The sequence below is a fragment of the Lathamus discolor genome, chromosome 13, assembly GCF_037157495.1.
Source record: "Lathamus discolor isolate bLatDis1 chromosome 13, bLatDis1.hap1, whole genome shotgun sequence".
NCBI classification, from domain to species: Eukaryota; Metazoa; Chordata; class Aves; order Psittaciformes; family Psittacidae; genus Lathamus; species Lathamus discolor.
In genome coordinates, this window is record NC_088896.1 from 6,843,411 (window position 1) to 6,857,264 (window position 13,854).

Genomic DNA, 13,854 nt, shown 5'->3' on the forward strand with positions numbered 1-13,854 from the left:
GCTTGGGAATCACGAAGCCCCATCTGGTAATGACTCCAAAGCTGGCCTTGGCCAAGTCACTCCATGCCTGGACAGAAAGCAAGGTACAAGTAGGATATAATACACAGCAGCGGGGCAGAGATCCCAGTGTCCTTAGCAGGACTCGCCATACAAACAGGCCGGGTCAGGTTCTCCATCCAACATGTAATTTAATTACATGAGCCAAACGCAAGCCCCGGCACCCAACATGCAATAGCAGCACCATGGAGGACCCAAGCTCTTCCTCACACTCCCAAAGGGTTCAAAGAAATAAAACCAAGCAAAACTCCCCCCGCAGCCCTGAAATGACGTCAGATGGCTGGAAATTGGGGCAGGAGCACCCAGCTACTCCCTGCGCCCGACACGAGGTGGCGTGTGGCATCACGGATTGGGGACCTCGCAGGCACCGCTCCGCGCATCCTGCGCCTGGGTTACTTTGCCTTTTGAAGCGCAGCATCCTCCGGTTGGGGTTAGATTCGCCTCGCCCCAGTTAATCAAACTGCTTCACACACACGTGGCTGGATGATTTAGATTTTCCAAGTGGAAAGCAACTCGCTATGAGCAGGATGACCGGTTCTGTTCGACTGATTCAATCCTTGTTGGGTTAGTAATTTATCAGGAGAGATACTGGGGTTTATCGGAGGGGAAAAATAGACATAGCAGGGAGTGTGATAAGGCAATCAAATCCATTTCCAGAGCTGCAGGAAAAAGGCACAATGTATAATTTATTTGAGGCTTTTTCCTCTCCCTGTTTGCAGATTGCACAGTTTCTAAATATATTGGTCCAGTTATGCAGAATTATTCATGAATCTCTTCAGTGAATAATACTTGACCTGCAGATCATCCAAAAAGTGAATATTGCAATCAGATTCTCCATTTCTGCTGTGATTTGTTGTAGCTACCAGATGTACAGTACTGAGGTAATTAACTCAGGACGAAACTCAAATTGTAGATTTGATTATATTATTTGCAATTCACAATTTTTACTGTGCTAGCTCACTCCAAAAGTCATCTCATCAAGAGATGGGCAAAAGGATCTTATCTCTGACATAATGGAACTGCTGCTTTTATCAGCTGGTTTGGCATTTTGGGGAAGGAGCCACCAGAGCCGCAGCGCTGGAGGGGCTGGATGTGGATACAGCAGGTTTGACCAGAGTCAGCACAGAGTAAGCTTAGATTAAAAGGGAAAAAGTTAATGGCTTCCTCAGATCTACTCATCTATCAGGTGTGATAAACAGGACTTACACCAAAATCCCCTTATCTATTGGGTCTCTGATGGTGCTGAAGATACCATGGTGGGCATTTTTCTCCTCGACTGTCCAGCCCACATCTGTGCTTGGTTTTACTTAATGTGTTTGTATTACGGGGTTGCCTAGAAGGGGTCACACTTTGCAAACAGTGATGGAGAGCTGCAACTCACCTGTGTGGAGCGTACAGCCCAAACAGATGGGTGATGGGACGGAGCAAGTGGTCCCTCGGTGCCTCTGCCCAGTGGAACATCCTTGGTCTTTGCCATAGAGGCTGGAAGGGCTGAGCCACCTTTCTGCAACTCTTATTTGTTGGCCTATCAGTCCCAGCAACATCTAAGCATGCTGGCAAACAGGAGCATTTAGGCACCATGAGTCACATCTCCCAGTGTCACTTTGGAACCTTGTTATAGCTTTTAAATAAATAAATTCTTGGGTGCTGCGATCACCCTTTTCATTTGCCTTCAGATGGCAGAGCCTTTCGGCGCTCCCAGGCTTACACTTCCCTTTGCCACCACCAGCATTAAACTCTTTTTCTCACTTTTATTTGTGAATGGAAGTTTAAGGCCTCACTTAGCCACAGAATCTCCAAAGCAGGAGCTTTTGGAGCTCTATCAATCCTGATGAGACTCACAGGAGGGTCAGGAGGAGCAGGGTTGACACCTAGGGACTTTCCATGAGCTCTAAAAAGAGATGGGATGCTCTGATGCATTTCCCTTGGGTAGCAGCTCTTTGCTTGCGTGCTGAGGGTGTTCTGGGAGGGAAGAGGGGTTTGGGGATGGTCTTTTTGGCTTGGCTTTTGTTTGCCTGCAAAAGCCTCTGTGGCTCAGCAATGTGTGCCGGCCAGGAATCCTGCCCCACAGCCACCCCCAGCCTCATAAGGACCATCACCCCTCATAAGGACCATCACCCCTCATAAGGACCATCACCCAGCACCTCCATCACGGGCACCAGGAATAGATCCATCCCACGATGCCCTTCTAAATGTGTTACTTGCTGATCCAATTTCTCATGTTTAGCTATGGAAGTTTTTCAGCAGACCAAAACTGAAGGAGGATTTGCTGCTCCCACCCTGGCAGGAAGATTTACACCTGAGCAAATGATTTGTAACAAACACTGTGCAAGATAGATGGAGCTGCTTCTCTTGTTCACAAATTATTCACAGACCATGGGCTTGAAGAGGACGGAATTTTTCCCCTTGCTTTGTAAAATACACACACATGCATTTTTTTATCATTATTTATGACCGTTTTCTCTGTAAAAACCACTCCTGAGAGCATCTTTTGCAGAATTATTGCAGCTCACAGGTTGTTTAGTTGGCAATCTGGAGAAAGGACAGGTTCGGGGGCTGCGGGGTTTTTTCCTTCCTCATGTTTTTAGTAATTGCCTTGACCAGTGAGGCTTCCATCACGGGTTTGAGCCTCTGGCCATTACAAGGTCATAAAATCTAAGTTCCTGGCCTCCACTTTTCTCACCAGGCTGCTCAAGCGAGCGTATCGCAGGAACAGCGCCTGGATTTTGCTGGGCGAGCACAGCTCCCTAAATCAAGCTCCAGGGCAATCGCTCATGCCCGACCATCTGAGATTGCATTCCACAAGCATTCCTGAGCCAGGTGGGAAAAGTGCTGCTTGTAGAAAGGATTCTGGCAAGAAGGGGGGGTTTCTAGAGCCTCAGGGGTTGTCAGAGGAGAAAGCGATGGGAGATCACAGAATCACAGAATCCCAAGGGTTGGAAGGGACCTCAAAAGATCATCTAGTCCAACCCCCCCGCAAGAGCAGGGTAACCTACAGTACATCACACAGGAACTTGTCCAGGCGGGCCTTGAATATCTCCAGTGTAGGAGACTCCACAACCCCCCTGGGCAACCTGTTCCAGTGCTCTGTCACTCTTACAGTAAAGAAGTTCTTCCTGATGTTAACGTGGAACTTCCTATGCTCCAGTTTACACCCATTGCCCCTTGTCCTATCACTGGATATCACTGAAAAAAGCCTAGCTCCATCATCCTGACACCAACCCTTTACATATTTGTAAACATTGAGATGGACACATAACTAGAAATAGGGACCCCAGGCCAGGTTGGACGGAGCCTTGGGTGACACGGGCTAGTGTGAAACATCCCTGCCCATGGCAGGGGGTTGGAACTGGATGACCTTAAGGTCCTTTCCAACCCAAACCATTCTGTGATCCTATGATTCAGACACCCTGAAGGGCTCAGAAGGGTACTTCTATATAGGACCTTGGGTTTGCTTCTGTTCCATATGTCCCATATAAGGGTCTAGTTTTTCTGGCTAAGGATTTCTTTTCCCTACTTTTCCATAGCTAGAATTAAAATGCACCTCCATGTACCTGGCAAAGCAGTGAGTGGGACAGGTCCCCAGTCCAGCTGTGCTACGGTCATATGTAATCTGGAGTTTTCCTTCTTGGCCAGCCAGGGAAGTGAAGCAGCTCCAAGCCTCGCTCTCTGGGTAGCTGCATCCTGAAGGAGTCATGCAGCCCTATGAAATGGGCACTGCTGCAATCTGCCTTATAACATCTAACAGTTCATTGCAAGAAAAGAAAGACAAATATCAGATTTGAAGATCCAGATGCTGCTAGGTGCTAACTAGGTCACTGTGCAAATCCCTTCTTCACGGCTCATGTGCTCCAGATGTGAGCTTGTGTGTCTACGCTACTCATCGATTTGTGCAAATCATGTAACATGTAAAACTCAGTGGCCTGTGAGCTGAGTAAATACACAATTAGTCTGTGAATCCATTATTGGTAGGAGCAGCTGGGCTGCTTAAATAAATGCATTTGCAAACTCCTCTAGGTCTGCTTCCAAAAACACCAGCGTGTTTATACAAGATGGGGTAGCCAGGCTCCTACACTCTCTGCTCACCAAACCTTCCCTGGCAGGGGTTCAGGTGCTTTCAGTTCTGCACAAAGAACATCTGAACATGAATACATTTTTGCAAACAGAACTAAAACTCTTTTGATTTGCAAAGTACAAGCAAAGCACTGTTTGCGTTCACCCCCTGCTCACTGGAAGCATCAGTAATGGGGTCAGTCCGAGGCAGAGCAAAATAGACACGGCATAAAAATACCCACCATGACCTGGTCCTGCAAATGCTGAGTAACTTTATGCTCTGGAGCAGAAGTGCCTTGAAACAAAAATAATACACTCATTCCTGCTGGAGCCGCACATAGGCTGGAATTAGCAAGGAGAGGAATAAAAAGCTACGTTTCCCCTTATTCTGCTGTTGCATCCTCAGCTGACAAACCCAGTCAATGGGCTGGGGAAAAGCACATTGTTTGCTTTGTGGGTGCTTGGGTGGGTGTTGTTCATTCACCTGGGGGAGCCCATTTCCACCCAGCTCTCTCACTACCAGGCAGCCTGCAACCCAGACACCCTGGAGACCCTGTGCTGGAGAGGAGGAGGAGGAGGAGGAGGAAGAGGAGGAGATGGCGCTCACGTGGCTCATCAGCTGCCTGCACAGCACCACGCCGGTGGTTTCAGCCCCATTCCCACAGCACAGTCACTGAGGGCAGGCTCTCAATGGCCACCTTTGTTGGCAGCCACAGGCAGGAGCGTGCTGGCTGCTGACGTGGCACCCGCCTGTGTCACCTTGCCCTGTCCCCTGCTCCTGGCACAAGGGGAGGCTGCACCAGGAGCAGAGCCCTGCCTTTGGCCACAAGCAGGGGAGCAGGGCACCTCCTTCTGAATTCTTAGGTTTGCTTTTAAACCTTAAAATGAAACGAAGCAGGGAGGAGGCGGAGGCATTTCCCCTTCGATACGTCCTTCCTCCTTCTTCATTTCCTCATTTCCCCCCTTCCAGTTTCCTCCTCTACCTGTTGAAACACATTCACCACAACACAATTAGGGCAAAGCTGCGATTTTAACGTGTGGAGCTGTTACAATTTTAAATCATTGCTTTAAAAGGCACAACAGACAAGCACCAAGATGTGCAGCACATGTCCCCCCTGGCTCCCGCAGCACCCAGCACCACTGGCCGCCCCGCTGGCACGTCTCGCAGACACACTTCCACCCCAGCAAAAGTCAATGTTTGCATTTGTCACCTATATTTTTAGTGCATCCTAGACCCAGCCGTGCCTCAGCACAGCCTCGTGGGCCAGCTGCCACGTTAGAAAGGCACCTCCCAGCAAATGTTAGTTCATTTCTGGAAGGGACAAGGAAAGAAGAATCCCGGAGTGAATCCTGGCAGGAGCTGGCTGCAGGGTCCCCTTTTTACCAGTACTTCAGGTTCTTCCAGTTCATGAGGACTACGTGCACAGCAAAGGCATTTGCTCTGCAAGTGGCCTCCCAGAACCTGACCTCTGAAATGCAAACAACACCTGCAGCAGCAAAGCACTCAGCACAGACCCTTTGCCCTGGGCTGACTGCACCAGAGGGACCATTGGGATAAATCCATTGACTTTTGGTGGGCTTTTGGGGTCTGCTTCTAAGAGGACTTCAAAGAGTTACAAGTAATAGAGACCAATTTCCAGTTTTCCTTCATTTTGTCTTGACTGGCTTAACCCAAACTGCTAGGACACTATTGAGCGTTACGCATCTTTGCTGTGGGCACTGCACAACTCCAGTCATCGCCAGCAAAAAGGATTCATGCCTCTTTCTACACGAAGCAACAGTCACTGCCATTCAGTCCCACTCAGCATTAGCTCCTTTGAAAACATCCCCTAAAGCAGTTGTCCCCAGTTTAAGCACATCCTGATGAAGCAGAGGGTATTGAATGGATGGAAAACAAATAATACTTTCTCTTTCCCTGTGCTGTGGGAGGGATCATGCATTTCACAGGAGAATAAGGCCAACCTTCATGGTGCCAAAGTCCATGGCTCACCTCGTCCCTGGCTCCACAAGGGAAGGCTGATCGCTCCTCCACCTCTCTTCTGCTCCATCCCCACCTCAACACCAGGGACAGCGATACCACTTGGGGCTGTTCTAAGGATAAAAGTCAATTGTTGACTGGGAGGCGTGTTAGGACAGCTGTGGTATCCTACCCCAGGGTCACCCAGGGCTCTCCAGCAAGGAGGAAACCCCACAGCTCCTCTGTAAGGCAAAGAAATGGCATTATACCTCATGCTGATGGGGAATGGAGGCCAGAGAAATCAGAACCACTGCTGGAAGCCAGGAGCAGGCAAGCACGGTGAGCAGGTCACAGACTTTCATTCCCAGCTCTCCACTGCATGATTTAAAAAGTGATTACGAAAAGTAAACCAAGTAAAGAAATAACTCTCTAAAGGTTATAAAAGCCTGAGCTCCCTTTTGTCTTTCAGCCTGCCCAGGTAAATGTCATTATGGGAAAGGCTGGAGATTGGATACAGCCCTCAAGTTCAGGAGTTCTAACTGGGAGTGAAAGAAAAGGCTCTGAATGAAGATAACTGCAGCAGTTACGTGACTAATCCTAAAGTCTACAGACATTTTTCCCCTCTGCCTGTAAGAGTTATGTGATCCTAAACATCTGTAAGGAAAACAAGCCTACTGTGGCTAGCAGATGACTAACTGCTTGCAAATAATACAGGTGTCTTTCTATATATGACAAAAGACTGAACTAGCCAAGATAAAAAAGACTAAACTATCCAAGATGACAGTGCCCCACTGAGGGGACTGAAAGCCGGGCACTTGAACACAGTTGCTCTTTCCAAAAAGCAGCTGGGAACCAGACAACGTAAGAGCCCGGCTGTAGCATTCCCAGCTGGAATGAGCCTTTTGTTTGAGGAAACACAAGTGTCAGGAGAGGGAATGGGCCAGTTGCCACCCCACAGCAATGCCTTCAGTGGCAAGGTCAGGCTGGATGGCCCCCGATCCCTCTGGAAAATAGGCAGAGTCAAAATGCTAGCTCTACCCACTCTGGCTTTTGGAGTCATCTCCAAGTCAGCCTCATCCATCCCCATCTCCTCTTACATATTGCTCATTTTCTAATTCCGTCCGGCAGGCATTTAAGTATGTGGAGTCCATTTGTGCAGGCATCAGGAAGCCAAGCTCATTGGAGATCTCAGCCCAAAATGCATTTGAGAATGCACTATTAGCCACATACTACCCACAGCGCGTACGTGGAGAGGAACATTTTCAGTGAGTGCTGCAGGCAGACGCCTGTCCTGCACAGTTCAGGTTTCTCTCCGCACAGTTACCTCTGCTGTAGCTGAACAGGGTCGTCCTCCTCCCCATCCCTTTTCCTTTTCTGAGCCTCTGTGGGCACAGTGGTAGAGGCAAGTGGGCAGGACTCTTTCAACAGCAGCAGAGGCCATGGAAATCAGCCTGGGAAGGGCTTTAGGATGCTGCAGAGAAGGAAAGGATAAAGCAGATGATATTACTACAGCAAGATTGTTTACAAGATCTAAAAGTCCCGTGTTGCCATTGACAATTAACTATAGATCAGCAGAGGAACATCATTCTCTACCACAAGTATGTGTATTTTTAGATAAATATGTTCCACAAGTGTTTTGTAAAGGAAGCTTCTTTGCCTAAAGCATCTACTTCTTCTCAAGGCTCCAGTGGCACAATGTAAACCATGTTACTAATAACAATTGTTCCTGCATTTGTTTCTCGCACAGAGATCACAAAATACACAGCGGGTATTACTTGGGAGTGTCTGTATACTCCTGTATCTCTGTGCTTCTTATTCAACCTTGTAAAATAAAACAGGCAACTGTGAGTCTGGGGAGGGGCACAGCCCTGCCCTGAACAGATTACAGTCTCCATCGGATAATACACTGCAAATCATACATGTGAGGCACAGACCTCACACAAGCAGAAGGGGGAGAGCAGCTCGGTTTGGGAAGGAAAAGCAAGTATTAAGGAAGACCTTGAAGGAAAATGGAAAGATAAATCAGTAGGGGTAACCTAGGATTTTCAAAGACTAAGCAAGGAGAGTCCATACATCAGAACACTGAAAAATGGATTGATTGGTAAAGATGAGATCAGACACTAAATTTAACTGATCTGGGATCTGGCAGGTAAGCTCTGCCAAATGCTGCGTTCTTAAAACCACAGAGACACCAGGAAAAAAAAGGAAAGACAACCTCACCAACCTCCGAAAGTTCATCACCCACAAACACATCCTGAGGTGACTCTCAAGTTAGCCTTGCTCATAGGTCTCCAGTGTCACCAGCAACTTCGCTTACCTCCCACTGGCCACGGCAACATGCCACAAGCAAGGCAATCCCAGACAAGATGGGATGATGGCTTGCAGATGGAGCATCTCCTCCACGTGATGCCTAAGCTTGGCTCCTATTAACTGGGCTAGTAGAGTACCTCCCTAGTAGCTCATCAAGGCTATGCCTTGATTTGTAGACTCAGCTGAATGGGAACAAGCACAGCGGTGCAGCAGACGTGTTGTAGTGAGGACAGTGCAAGATGTATGTGAGGCAAGGGCAGGGAGAGGGGACACCGTTTATTAGGTCAGCTGGTGTACTTGGAGAAACTACACATGCTTTCAGGCACATAAAGCTTCCTTAGGTCCGAAATAGAAGCAATAACCCTAGAGCTAAATGCAGGTTGAGAATAATTGTTCTGAGTTAAACTTCATCATATTAATGAATGAGGCAATTTGTGAGAAAGGGTGATTGGTTCCTGTTGATCAAAGGGAGGATACTAACCAGAGGACAGCTGATAATGTCACTTACGGCACAAAGAGAGAGCAAGAGAGACAGAAGACAGCAATATTTATTGCCTAGAGACGGCTGGTGGTAGCAAAAACTGTAACATAACATGCAGTCAACATTTGTGTGATTTTTATATCTTAGAGTCAGGCATTTTAGTCTCAGACTGTGTTTAGAATCACCATTGGATACCTTCCTTGAAGGTCAGGAGTAAGGGGTCAGAAATGCAGTGGTTGGTCTCTTACCGGGTGTTTCTCTCCTTTACCAGTTTGCACAAGGCAATTTGAGTTGGTCGCCTGCAGTTGTTTGCCACCAGACTGTCAAATCTGTCATGCCAACCACACAGACAGGAGGGCGGTGGTAGGTCCTGGTCCTTCTGTATCACTTCGAAAGCTGATGCCATGAAGCAGCTCTGGTTCGTTGCCACACTTCTGAGTTCATCACTGCCCCTTAGATATCTTGTTTCCTGCGAAGCATCACTCCCAGGGAAGCTCTGATTTCCTAGGGATCTAAATTTTCACATAAAAATTCAGTTCTTAGTGGACTTGCAGAGAAAAGCCAGAACAGTCTGAAACCTATTTAACTTGATACTCAGAAGATAAATTAATATGGTGCAAGGTTGATTACTGTTTACAGTTACCTCATGATTTCTGAAGTATTATTGTAGGCCTGAATTCTAATTTCTTCAGTGATTTGGTTCGGCAATACTGAAATGGGTGTTTAAGGACAGCACTCTGAAGGCACAAATGGAGAACGTCCTTACTTGTGACTCAAAAATGAAATGCCAACTGTTCTGAAGTAAAATATGACCTATTGCTCAAAGCAGTTCATAAATATAATGTGAGACTCACAAATATCTGCAAAGTATTTTCAACAGTGTTAACATTTTCAACAGTAGTAGTTGGGAATTTTGCGTTCTTCCCACTGACTTGCCAAATGGAGGTGATCTGTGTACCTGACTAATCCCGAGAGACACAGCCAGACTGAGAACCCACTGGCTTCAAAAATACACTGCAGTTGTATTGTAAAATACAATATTGTAAAATACAATACAACATCTGAGATGCAGCAGGGATTTAAAGGCTCAAGTATGGGCTTAAAAACACCACAACTACTTTTGACAAGGCTAAAGCAATCTGCTGGAGACTGGGCACACAGCTCACAGCACAGCTGGTGGCAGAGCCTAGCAGCCCTGGGTGTGCTGGCACAAGAGATTCTTAACCTTATGGTCTAATGAAAACCAAAGGGGAATTTGTTTTAGTTTGTACAATCTGTATGCAAGTCTGATTTTGACCAGCAGCAACTTCAGTGAGTAGGCTGGTGCAAAATTTTCACATGATTTGTACTGGAGGAATATATACTTCCATATCTGTAGGAACACCCACAGAAATTCTTTTAGAGAATCACAATAGTCGGTATGTGAGATCTCACTGCTCTGGAGGCCTTCTGCTCTGATGGTGGGTGAATCAGACGCTATACACCATGGACAATGAGAATCAAGTGCTTCCCTTCTACATGCATGCCTTGTTTCAAAATGTAAAGGTCACCTAATACACGTCCAGTGAATTGTACAATGGAGGAGGCTCTCAAAGGCCACAGAGACTCAAGGCAGCAAAGGTGGGAGCAGTAGGTCAACCTCAGATGTTCCTGTGGCACATAGAAATTGGATGAAGTTGTTTATTGACAGCAATAGCCAGCTAATGTCTGACACTTGCTAAAAGTGAATTTCAATGGAGATAGAGGAGGAAAACAACATAGAAAAGGGCAGTGGCTTGCCCAGAATCAGATCTGGAACATGGGGTGCCTGAGTTGTCATCTGTTATACCATGTTCTTCACTAACTTGCCACCTCTCATTTCCATCAACATGACTAAAAACTCCCAGGCTGCTGCATTACTGGATGAGGCTACCCAAGCAGCAAATTCGCCCAGTTTTGTGAGACTTTGAGCATCTAATATAATCCTTAACTGTATTCTGACATTTAGTAGTTCTTTACACTATGTCTTTAGAGGTAAAGTGAAGTCAAGTAGGCCTTAGCCTGCAAGGGACAGAGGGAGAGGGTACCTTTCAGTGGCTAAAGCCTTGTGTCCTGAGGTCTCCCACGGCAGTTCCTGGCATCAAGCAGTTGAAGAGACAAGGTCAGTGAGAAGCGCAGTCTGGGGGAAAAGAAGAGCAGCATCAAAGCCTGGTGCAGCAGAACAAGCAGCAAGAGGCAGCGAACAAAGAGAGCAACGTACAAGCTGGTCCTTCCGAGGATGCTGTGGGAGAGGCAGAAGACAAAGGAAGGGGTTATGGGTGAAGCAGGGAATAGATATGCTCTGCCAAGGAAAAGAAGGTGGGTTTCCAGGCCTGATCTTGCTTGCATTAGCCAGTCCTGTTGATACAGTCTTCTCAAAGCAGCTCACTGACACACTAAACAATAATTAAGGCACAACATTCCCAGAGTCCTCTTTTGTTTTATGCTAGGGGTAATCTCAAAGCCAAAGGGGATGAGGGAATACAGCACAATGAGCTCCACGAGGGCACTGAGCTGACAGACTGTTTGAATGTAATGGTGTCTCAGCTCTCAGAGGAGGGGAGGATCTCTCGTTTCAGGCCTCTGAAGTGCTAAATTACCAACTGAAACTACAGCAAGTTCCACCAAAAGCATAGGCAGCCATGGGTAGTACAGATTGGTTTTAACAAACAAAAGCTGACAGAATGAAGGATGGGGGCTCAGGGATGCCTGTGCTCTACGCCAAGGCTCTTCTAAAAATATTTTACACCTGCTATTCGTTCTGCACCCTGATCATATTTTGTCTATGAGGTAGAGAACTCATAGTGCCAAAGGGAACGTGGTTTATGTTCCTGAGTCTTAATGCTTTTTCCCTTCTGTAAAGCAAAACTCCTTACTACCGTCACTAAAATTAAGCCAAGAGGACAAAAGTCATAGACACGCTGCCACGGTAACAGTTTAAACGTCCCTCTCGCTGATCCTTGGAAACAATCCCTTCAGCAGGATTTTACAGCTCTGGCACATCGATTTAGCGAACTTTTTATGCAGCTCATGAGAGGAATGCAGCCAGCTCTGTACACTCATTTTAAATCAACTTGCTGATGATATAAAAAAGGAGTGCTGAACCGCCGGTTTGCTTCATCTGCTCCAAAACCACCAACACAAACTCTGAGGTATTTATTCCTGAAACGTTAATAGAACAGTCTGGGGCGTCAGATCAGTAACTAAACTGTGCTTTGATCCCATGCTGGTCCAAAGAGCTGATTTAACAACTAGTTGTTTGGTTACTTGATATTTCACAAATGCAGCGGGGCTGTTTGCTACTAACAGGCTTTTGCGCATTGCAACAGAGGGAGCACAGGGTGCAGACAGCTGGGTAGGCAGCCGTGCTGTAGCTGGGTTATCACCTGCTATAGCTGTCTGTAGCAAGAGATCGTGTGAGCCATGTTTAATAGCTGTCTAATTTTGCATCATGAAGGAGGGATCCATCTTATTGTGGCTTACGCCCAGTCCTCAATTTGTACAGATCATAGAATCACAGAATACGAGGCTGGAAGGGACCTCAAAGAATCATCTGGTCCAACCTTCCTAGGGAAAGCATGACCTAGACTAGACATGTCAGCACCCTGTCCAGCCAGATCTTGTGAGTGTCCAGTGTTAGGGAATGCACCACTGCTCTGAGGAGATTATTCCAGTGGCTGATTGTTCTCACTGTGATATATCAATGATGATAACTTAGTTGATTAGCAGTTGACTAGAATACCAATGATATATGAACTCATGATAGCGTAGCTGAATTACAAAACTCGTACTCACCAAGACTCCAGCGCCAGGCCAATCTGTGCCCTCTGGATTCACATCCTTTGAGAACTAGGTATTGCAACCTCCACCTGTGAGCTGGCTCTCCTTCACCGAAATAATCACATCAATTTCATTTTGGTGACCACTACTAGACTTGTGATCAAGAGTAAGGTCTGTCATCTACCCACAAGATGCAGCACAGCCTAGAGCTGTCCAGTGATCCCGTTTCACCCCACCGTGCCAAGGTGCTCTGAGCTCAGAAGTTAGGATCTTGTGCTGAATTGAGTGAGCCTTATGGATGGATGTGCTTTGAACTTCTGCATGGGTGGGGACCCTTTTCTTCACTGTAAATTAAAGACAATCTTCCGAGGTTTAACTTACACCAGCAATTTTAAGGAAGTAAATTGCATGTTCACAAGAGAAAATACAAAAGAACTTGCACAACTGAGCAAAGGCTTCCTTTTCCCCACTCACTCCCTTTTAGGTCCTTTCTGTCAAAGCAAAGGCACTCACCTGACAGCACAGCCCGAGCAGAACACTGGGTGCGTGCAAATTCAACCAGATTGACTCAGCGCTCATTTAGAACAGAATGTTGTAATGTAAATATTTATCTAACAAATTCAGCACCAAGCTTTAGCAAAAGATAAATAAATGGGTGAAGTAGACTGAACAGAAAGCACACATCTTTAATTACTATAAGGAGTAAGAGACAACATTCGAAATCTTCACATTTGCATTCTTTGAGCAAACTGGAAGCTCTCTCGACAGCTTGTCTCCTTGCAAAGCACCACAAACAAACCCTGCTTAGGAAAATCCTTACATTAAAAGGTGCTGCAAAAAACAACCTTGTTTCCAGAGACTCTTCCTGGCTGCAAACCACTGCCCTTCCCGCACAGGGCTGGTCAAAGTGGAAGGGAGCAAATCGGCATGGGAAGAGGATAAGCGCGATGACCTTTAAGACAAATGATCTCAGTTTAAATCACAGAAATAGAAGTATTACAGAGCACGGAGAAAAGTCTCCACTGTCATTGCTCCACCTCGTAGGCAATTTAAGCATTTTTATTGTATTTTAAGTAGTAAAATTGTAGGAAGTCTATAAAAACATACAAATAGAATTAACACAGTTAAATTTGTCCATTTCCCAGTAACTGATCCACTTTGGGTTTTTTTTCTAATTCCTTTTAAATGCAAAATCATC

General features: G+C 46.4%; 1 long non-coding RNA gene across 3 annotated transcripts; it reads right to left on the reverse strand.

Annotated features, from left to right (window-relative positions):
- Nucleotide 1: 1 nt before the first annotated feature.
- On the reverse strand, nt 2-12,839 carry LOC136021304 (uncharacterized). Of its 3 annotated transcripts, XR_010615720.1 has the most exons (8): nt 12,672-12,839; nt 10,925-11,016; nt 9,107-9,370; nt 7,392-7,538; nt 6,337-6,442; nt 6,101-6,201; nt 3,612-3,798; nt 2-67 (listed from the first exon to the last, which is right to left on the reverse strand). It is a non-coding gene; the product is annotated as an uncharacterized LOC136021304 (long non-coding RNA). The 3 variants fall into 3 exon arrangements; XR_010615721.1 differs by lacking the exon at nt 12,672-12,839 and having other exon boundaries at nt 7,392-7,528; nt 10,925-12,535; XR_010615719.1 differs by lacking the exon at nt 12,672-12,839 and having other exon boundaries at nt 10,925-12,535.
- Between the last annotated feature and the right edge of the window lie 1,015 nt (nt 12,840-13,854).